The 8,641-nt window shown below is 35.1% G+C and overlaps 1 long non-coding RNA gene across 1 annotated transcript; it reads right to left on the reverse strand.

Moving 5' to 3' along the window:
* Positions 1–42: 42 nt before the first annotated feature.
* LOC141455641 (uncharacterized) lies at positions 43–4,863 on the reverse strand. The gene is made up of 3 exons (XR_012459369.1): positions 4,441–4,863; positions 3,292–3,473; positions 43–299 (listed from the first exon to the last, which is right to left on the reverse strand). It is a non-coding gene; the product is annotated as an uncharacterized lncRNA (long non-coding RNA).
* Between the last annotated feature and the right edge of the window lie 3,778 nt (positions 4,864–8,641).

Consider the following 8,641-nt stretch of genomic DNA (forward strand, 5'->3'; position numbering starts at 1 on the left):
CCGTTAAATCGACTATTAGTTAATTCTGGTCTTGTATATTTTATTAGCTTTAAATAATCTATTAGGTTCACATTTTCTATTTACTCTAAAAAGGAAACAAACATGAAAATCAATTAAAGTTAGACTAATGAATAAAATACTCGTAAATCTGTCTATTAAAGCATAGAACTGAGTTTTTCACTATTTACACTTTATTCTGTAAGAGATACTATAACATTATTATCTTACTTTCGTAAGAGATATTATTACAAAAGTTTAGTTTCTTGACCTTTTACCAGATATACAGGTTTTGGAGGCTCCTGAAACATGAAAATGTAGCTTTTAAAATTTGTTTACGGGTACGGGTGTACTCCAAAATATTACTAAAAAATGCCAAATTTTTCAGGCAGCTTTACGTCCAATTATCTAATAAGGTGTCGTGGAAAGAAGCGGCTAGCAAAGATACTTTACTATAAATTTATCTATTAAATAAAATTCAACACCAAGAGCAGGAATCGAACCAAGCACCACCACCACCACAATACATATTAGCTTTGCGGACATGCTTTTAACCGCTCGGCTCTAGTGGCAGTAGTACTATTTGTCTGTGGGATCAGACCAAACCCAACACCCTAAGCTTTAAAGGACTATTTTAGTGTATAATGCGGTCTCTCAATGCGCTGTTGCATTCGATGGTTCGATTTTTTTTGTCAATAAACATTACGTGCACATACTAACGTGCATGTCTGTGGTTAAATATGAAAAATGTTTCAAAGACAATTTATTTTTGTGAGGAGAAGAGAAGTTGAGTTCTCTTCCACAGATTTAGTTCATTGTACGGATCTAAAAACGGAGAAATATTTATGAATAAGTAGTGTGCAACAAATATTTCGTGTCGGAAGAATATCCGTGTACTGAATTGAGTTTTCTGTAATGTGTTAGACAGTCGGCATTGAGTTGCACAACTTGGACATAATGTTTGCTAGCAATATCACCTTGAATTGACCTTTAGTTTCAGAAAACATTGTTTCTATAACCACTGTGGCATCAATTATCAATTTATTGCAAAGAAAATATTTAATATTGAACTTGAGAGAGTGGAAATGGGCGAGAGAGATATTTAGTATTATTTGAAAAATTTGATTAAAGATGTCATAATTATGAAAGTATGATTAAGTGATTGTAAAGCAACAGGTAGTCGAGGCGTGATTGTTCGAGCGGATGCTGAAGTTACTCGCGAAGTCGGCGTTCGACTGGGTCCACTATTGACGCGCTGATTTGGTGACGATCTTGTGTCTGTTCATCTTCCAAGTCTATTTCCGTTAAAGACGGAATAGAGTCTCCTCTAATTCTTCCCGTACTAGACTGTATAATTTTCTCTCGTAGCGAAACTATTTCTTACAATGGTGAGAGCTTCTGTGCACTACAAAGTCAAATAAAATTTCAAGAAAAACTCTTTAAAAAAAAGAAAAAATTATGTAATTTGCGCTTAGGGAAAGCCACCAGATTTTTTCCATACTCCTAGAGATGGCAGATTCTCTGAGGTTCGATACAATCGATAATCTCTTTTACGAATCAGATGAGCCTTCGCTGGGCTTACTTGAATCAGGAAAATTGTTTTTAGTAATAAATCTATGTGATGGTATTCAAAATAAGCTGGATGTGCATTACAACTAAGGGGGAAATTGCCACCAGAGAGCAGTTAGTGAGATGGAATACCGAGTTCCCAATGCTTGTTTAAATGTAAATACAGGGAATTTACCCTACGTAAAGTATGGAAATAAAGGTTTAGTAGAGAATGCGAATAGTGAAAAAAAAGAAAAGTTGGGAAAGCTAGGCTAGCGCCATAAATTAGCATGTAAACTTAGCTGGGGCTCCCTAGAGCCGCTAACAGTGCCCTTAAGTGCGGCACACAGTCATACGCTCGAACATCCGGTTTCCGGTTAGTGATGAATGTCGTTAGGGATGAGTCAGGCCCCCCCAAAAAATATTTTTACTGAGAAAAATCTGTGTGTGCGTTGCCGATGTTGTGCACAAACCATTTAACAAGACCTTTCTTCCATTTTGGCGCTCCGTCGTCCGAACAACGAAGCAGAGAGAGAGACCATAGCTAGTTCAGCTTGCTTTTTTGTTGTTGTCGTTTTGTAGTGACAACATCATTGTCATGTTCTCTGCTCCACACAAAAATGTAAACAAATCCTATCCTTTTTACTAAGCTGCATATTTTTTTTTGGTGGAAAGAGAGGCTGTGGAAATATTTAAAATCTTTCGGATAAGAATGTGATGTGGCAATTAGGTTTACTTTACTGTGGAGGACAGTTTTAATTAAATAAAATATTTAAATAAAGAACGATGTAGTCAAGCCTCATTCCCTTCTGAAAGTAGCATATTCTCCCAACTGAATTTATTAAATCTCTGTCGATCTCCAACGTTACTAACCTGAAACACTGTGCATCTGTTCATTGAAGCGAAAGAAATACGAATTTGTAAAATAAATAAATAACCCAGTTTCACTCTCAATCCCCTCTTTTATTTTCCTTCTAAAAATGCTTTCAATTTACGATCATTTAGGGGACATGCTCACTTCAGTTACAATTCTGCAATTCACAGCACACAGCTCAAGGATTGTAGAGGTAAGAAGGAGGTAGAGGAACATGGAATGTTACTGATGGCTATGATGCGGACAGAGGTACAATAGCAAAAGTGTAATTGGTTGAGTATGTTATACGAGTAAAAATTGAACAGATTAAATAGGTAAAGAAATACTAATCTTTAAACGTCTCCAAAATGGTTTAAAATGCAGCTATAGTGAACCATCCAGAAATAATCTTTGACAATAGATTTAAATCGATGGATTATTTAAAATAATCAATATTCCCTAACTTTTAGATCTCCTTATGTATTTAGATCATTAAAAAGGAAATATTACTTAATAAAAATATTGATTTTTGGTCTATTTTTGATGAATTTTTTTTATTGCATATTCTGAAAATTCATTGAATACCTACGGGGGGGAAAAATTGTTTAAAAATTTTTAAAATGTATTTTAATAAGAAATAATTGAGAATATACGATTGACCAATCAGTCTGGAGAATTGAAAATGTGAAATATGGGCGTTTTGTGAAGCCAATAGGAAGCCATGCTTGGGTTACTTGGCCACGCCCACATTATATAGGCTACGCCTACAATAAGTAAATCTTTGTCAAACTTATTATTACATTGTGTTTTTGTACTTTGATATATTTGTCCTTTTAGTTCATTTAATTACCGTCTAAAAAAAAATAAAAATATAAAATAATTTGTGTTCTTACAACTAGATCCTTGGTAATCAACTCATCAAAAGACCATTTTTCCCAAATGTTAAAATCATCTTTTATTCTTTCTTCGTGGTGTTTTGAAGTGTTTGGTCTTAAATAAATTTCTTTCTCTATTTGCCAAACATTTCGGCTAGGATTGGCTGCCACCTCAATAGAACTAATTGGCGCAAAGATTCCTAATTTTGGGAAATAAATGTGAGTAAAGAATACACTTTAATGTGATAGTAATTATTCGACTGCAGGGCCCTGACTTCTTTTGGTTGGCTCTTCACTTTTCCCTTCCTTTTTCTGTGGATATAAGTTACGCTGTGTTAAGGGACTTTTATTCCCGTGCTACTTGTATAGAAAGGGATCCTTTCCCCTAATGTCTTAAACAAAATTGTGCTACTAGTTTAAAGTCCAAGTCTATCATAACAATTGGAGGAAGCCAGAAAATTAGGTTTATACGTTCTTACGTCTAAGGGTAGTTTTTAAGCCCTTTAACAAAAAAAACAACTTTTTTTTTGGTTTTTTACTTGTTTTTAACAGGGTTCTGGTAGTGAATCGACCTACAGGATGATGGTCCTAAACTCCCCCTTTTTTTTATGCGTTTGTGTATCTGTGCGTAGGAATGGCCACACTCTTTCAAACAACCCTCGGCTTATCAGGACATTGCAAGTGACAATAAAAATCACCCCAATCATTAAATCACTGCACTTTGCACCCTCCGGACACTTGCAATCCCTTCTCGGCCTCGCATTCTCTATCTTCTCCAAAATCCTCCGTATCTCACAGCTTTTTTTCTTTTTTGTCCCAAATTACCTGTGAGTTTACCCTTAGAACAAACTTTTTACAATGATGAATAGGCCTTAGCGGAGAGTGATATTATTGAACATTTGTCTAGATAAGTACTGATCTTAAGTACTTTAATTTGAAATCACTTAATCGTTCAAAATTTTTCTGTTTTTTTTTACTACTTCTTTTTTAGAGTAGTTCAATGAAGGAAATACACAGAGTTTTAAAGATATATAATTATTGGAAAAAGGGTATTGTACGTAGTAAGTACGATCAGCATCAAGGTGATTGTATCTGATCGTTCAAATTAGATCTTTCCTCAGGTAAAATAAGATTTCCATACATTACCGATCATTCTAAAGTACCTACACACCACTTCCAGTAGTTTGCTGATCTTGGGCTATGCCTAGGCCGATGAATTACTTGGAATCCCCGCGTTTGCCCCCCAAAAAAACTTAAAGACACCAAAGCGACAATTCTAAACTTTCACTTGATAATCAAAGAATCATTTATTCATCAATCTGATCTAGAATTTCGACTACCATTTGCAGCAAACACACGCCAAAGTCAAGTTTGGAATTAATTGTATTTCACAAAACTTCTAAATAAAATGAAAACGTTTTTTCCCAGCCAAACAATTTATTTCACATAACTTGCAGAATAATCATGAGTTATGCATTCCCAACTTTGGGAATTCAAAAGATATGAACATATTGATAAGTTTTTGAGGTTACTTAATGACAATTATCACCATCTGCCATCTTAATAGTACATTCTATTGTACTCCAATATATTTGCATTGTACTATAGATAGCTAAACATTTTAAAGCTTCACGCTGGATATTTTCACAGTATTATTTGCAAAATAAATTAAAATTAAGTGAAATAATAAAGAAAAGTATTCGTGCTTGTTTGAAAAATGGTAAAAACAATGTACATAATAAGATCGAATGTATGTCTGTTAATCTCTTTGGGTCGAAACTATGTTAAAGTAGAGGAAAAAACAAATGACAACAAAGCTGGAATTCAAGCTAGGAATGGTATTCATAACGGATTGTAATCGCTCAATGACATCATGTTTGTGATTATTTCACTAAATAACATCACTACGTCATATTTTCGTGATGCAATAAAATTGATAATGAAGGTTAGATGTAAGTTGTTTAACTGTAACTTCAGACCGCTCAAACCAGAATTAGGTCTATTATGATCAGAGCGCAATTCAGGAAGAAAGCATTACGCACTTTATAAATAGTAGTTTATGCAATTTTAAAGTCGTAACAGAAGTATATCAAGAAAGAAGCTATAATAGAAGCAGTGCTATATGGGTAGCTCAAAGGTTAGGTGAACGCTCTCGTTAACTAAAACATTTTAGATCTGCAGATAATTTGTTACATCTTTGAAAAGATTTGTTAGATGTATTTAAAACAGAATTATCTTTGTTTACAATTCAACCGTCAGAACTAGCTGCTATTGTGAATCAACTCTAAAATTCAATCAGACCAAAAGTATTGAATTCCTAACAGAATATATTATTGGGACAAAATAGAATTAGCCATCAGACCATTGGATACATTGTTGACTCTGTCCGTCCTCTCTTCACTACGGCATCAGGATAATGGTTCATGGTAAAACTGAGCTAGAAAGGACGAGCCAAATGTCCACAGAAATTGTATTATTCAGTAACGGCTTTTGATTACGTCACTGCACTTCCGGAGGGTGATAGAAGGCCGGACAAACTTCCGGCGGACGTAACAACGCTTCTCGAGTGGATACTTCTCTCACAGTCTCTCAGTTATTCAGAAAACCAGGGTAAATAGAGATCATCTCCAAGGTTGTATACTGGAAATAAATTGGTCTTAAGCCAAGGGGTTGTTAATTAAGGAAGATTTTGTCACGGCTTTCTGGAAAACAATGCTGCGTTGGCCCCTGGGAGCTTTCGTACTGGTATCGCAGTTTCCGGTACTGGTATCGCAGTTCCCGAGACTTCCTTTGTCCACTTGTCAACTGGGACCGAACATATCCCTGAATAAAATTATCTCTGCTAAATTTCCCAACAAGCTTTGTAGTAGAATGTAAATAAATTCTAAAATAAAATTTATATTTTTTGGCAGGTTCGCCAGGGTAGCTCATTAAGCACAGTGTAGCCACAACGTGCAGATCTATCGCCATTATAAATTTCCCCAAAATTCCAAGATCATAGTAAATTAGTAAAAGAATTGAGTACTTGGTTAGTTGGTAGGAATGTTGTTCAAATTACTTTCTAAAACATATTTTCTGTGATTTGGTAGCGTTGCATGTGTTGAACAATGTAATCAGACACATTCGACCAATTGGAGCTGGCAATATTCGGCCGGTTCTCACCATTTATAATAGTATAATAATAATAATTTCTTCCTTCAGGAGTAGGAAATTTATTGAATGAAAGTTTTTTGTTTTCTTTTTGTTGTATAATGTGAGGCAGAAATGAAGAAAAGCTGCGGGGAGTGTGCTAGGAGATTTTAAGGGCCTTACAAAGCCCTACAGGAACACCTGTTTGGAAAAATATGAAAAGGAAAACTTCAGTTCATCCCTATTTCGCCCAAGACTTGGGTAATCTCCCCAGTGTTCGGTGGGTGGGCGGTTTGCAAGTGCCTCCGCTCCCGCTCTATCCTTGTTTCCCAATGAATACGCTCACCCTTCTGGTGGAGGAGCCATCCCCTTGAAATCTCGAGTTTTCCATTTTAGCTCTTTGATCCTCCATGGTAACCCGGAATAGCCCTCAATACCCGTACCATCCTCTCCTTACTCATTAATTCATCACTTTTTTCCCTCTTCTACACCCTCACCCTTCCATCCTTTTCTTTTACCTCCATTTTTCATTTCATCCTGGTCGCCCTTTTTGAATTAAATTTCTTCCAATTAAAGAAATAAACTGGTCCGGTCTGATGCAAACATATATATGTATAGCAACACTTTACGTATTTATTATACCCAAGAGTTTGCTTCATTAAATTTTACTTTGTACAAGCAATTTGTAGCCCACTACATCAATATTAAGAAGTGTGTTTTTTAATAATACCTTTTGATCTCTTTGAAAATAGAAGCAAAACAAAAATCAATCGAACCACTTTAAATTGTTAAAATATAAAAAGTACCGATTACATTAAATTTATCAGTTCTGATGATATGAGGAAAACTTTTTGATGTTCCAATTAAGAAGAGATTCCAATTGCAATTTTTCTGTTCACACTGTCGCAATCCAGTGATAGCTGTTTGAGTCATTGTCATTGATCTGATGTTGAAAGTGACTGTGAAAGATTTGGGAAGAGGAACCTTGTGGAAAATGTCTTTCACTGATAGTATTGTCCTCACTGAATCACCAAGGAACTGGGAACAGAGGAAACTGGAGGTAAGGGAAGAAGAGAGAGATGCCCGAGGAACAAGGCATAAATTTGCTTTACATCGGATTTTTCTTAGGATATGTTCCCGATAAAAGTTGTAGCACTACCAGTGAGCAAATGAGTAAGGAAATTCATAGTAGCCATGTTTGAGAAAATATCAATACACTGGAAAAAAAACCCGATCAGTAACTTGATCGATTTTAACCAACATCTTACTGTCGCGCCCACTAAATATGAACTTTGAACTATCCTGAACAAAAAAATTCACTCTTCGATTCCATAAATCAATTATTAGTGGTGGTGTGTGTGGCTTTTTACAATAATCAATGAAAAAATTGGGTCTATTTTGCAGTTTTGTATCAGTTATCTTATTTACTTACATTACCCTCTTACTTATACAATACCTCCCCACAGTTGTATGGCTATTTTTAACAAGTCTGCAGAGCAATCCAAACAAATCTAATCCATTTCACCAAACAATAACTTGAATTTCAGTGAGATATTCATATTAGCAGGCTAAAGATCGAAATAATTGTATCCATAATTTCATTTGATCTTCGTAACTTTTAAGGAGAATTACTTCTCAATAAGAGAGCAAGAATAGTATCTTCTACAGAAGATGGGAAGTCTGAGGGGAGTGGGGAAGAAATAGAATATAAAAGAGAATATGTAAGCAGGGCTCGCAGATTTGCAAGTCAATAGGGCCAGTCAGCTGTCAAATAGACTGTGACATTCAGCATGACTTTATAATCCAACATTATTTGCGAGCATGCGCACTTCCATGGCTTCATTTTTTTTTTCGTTAGATCTTGCATGTTAATACATGAATACTCATCAATCCAATCAACTTTCTTTGTACTCTCCAATAGAAAGGAAGGATTCACTTTTGATCAGTCGGTCTCCATCTTTGTCTGGATGATTAATTAGAGCATTTATTACTTCTTCTTAGTTTATTCCTGAAATATTTGTTTGGAGGTTCTTAGGAAAAGAAAGTGGGATTTAGAAATGGAACAGTTCATGTGTATGTGAACAAAATATCGAAAAAAGTTACGATTCACAGAAAGTTGAAATTGTATATTTCGATTCTGTCCTGTTAGGATACCCAATTTTAACTTAGTGATCAAAATACCTATATAAATTTTCGATAATACCGAAATAAACGGGGGAAAAAATCAAAAGGTGGTACA

Source organism: Rhodnius prolixus, unplaced genomic scaffold, assembly GCF_049639745.1.
Source record: "Rhodnius prolixus isolate KJV_2025 unplaced genomic scaffold, Rpr scaffold_4, whole genome shotgun sequence".
In the NCBI taxonomy this organism is placed as follows: domain Eukaryota; kingdom Metazoa; phylum Arthropoda; class Insecta; order Hemiptera; family Reduviidae; genus Rhodnius; species Rhodnius prolixus.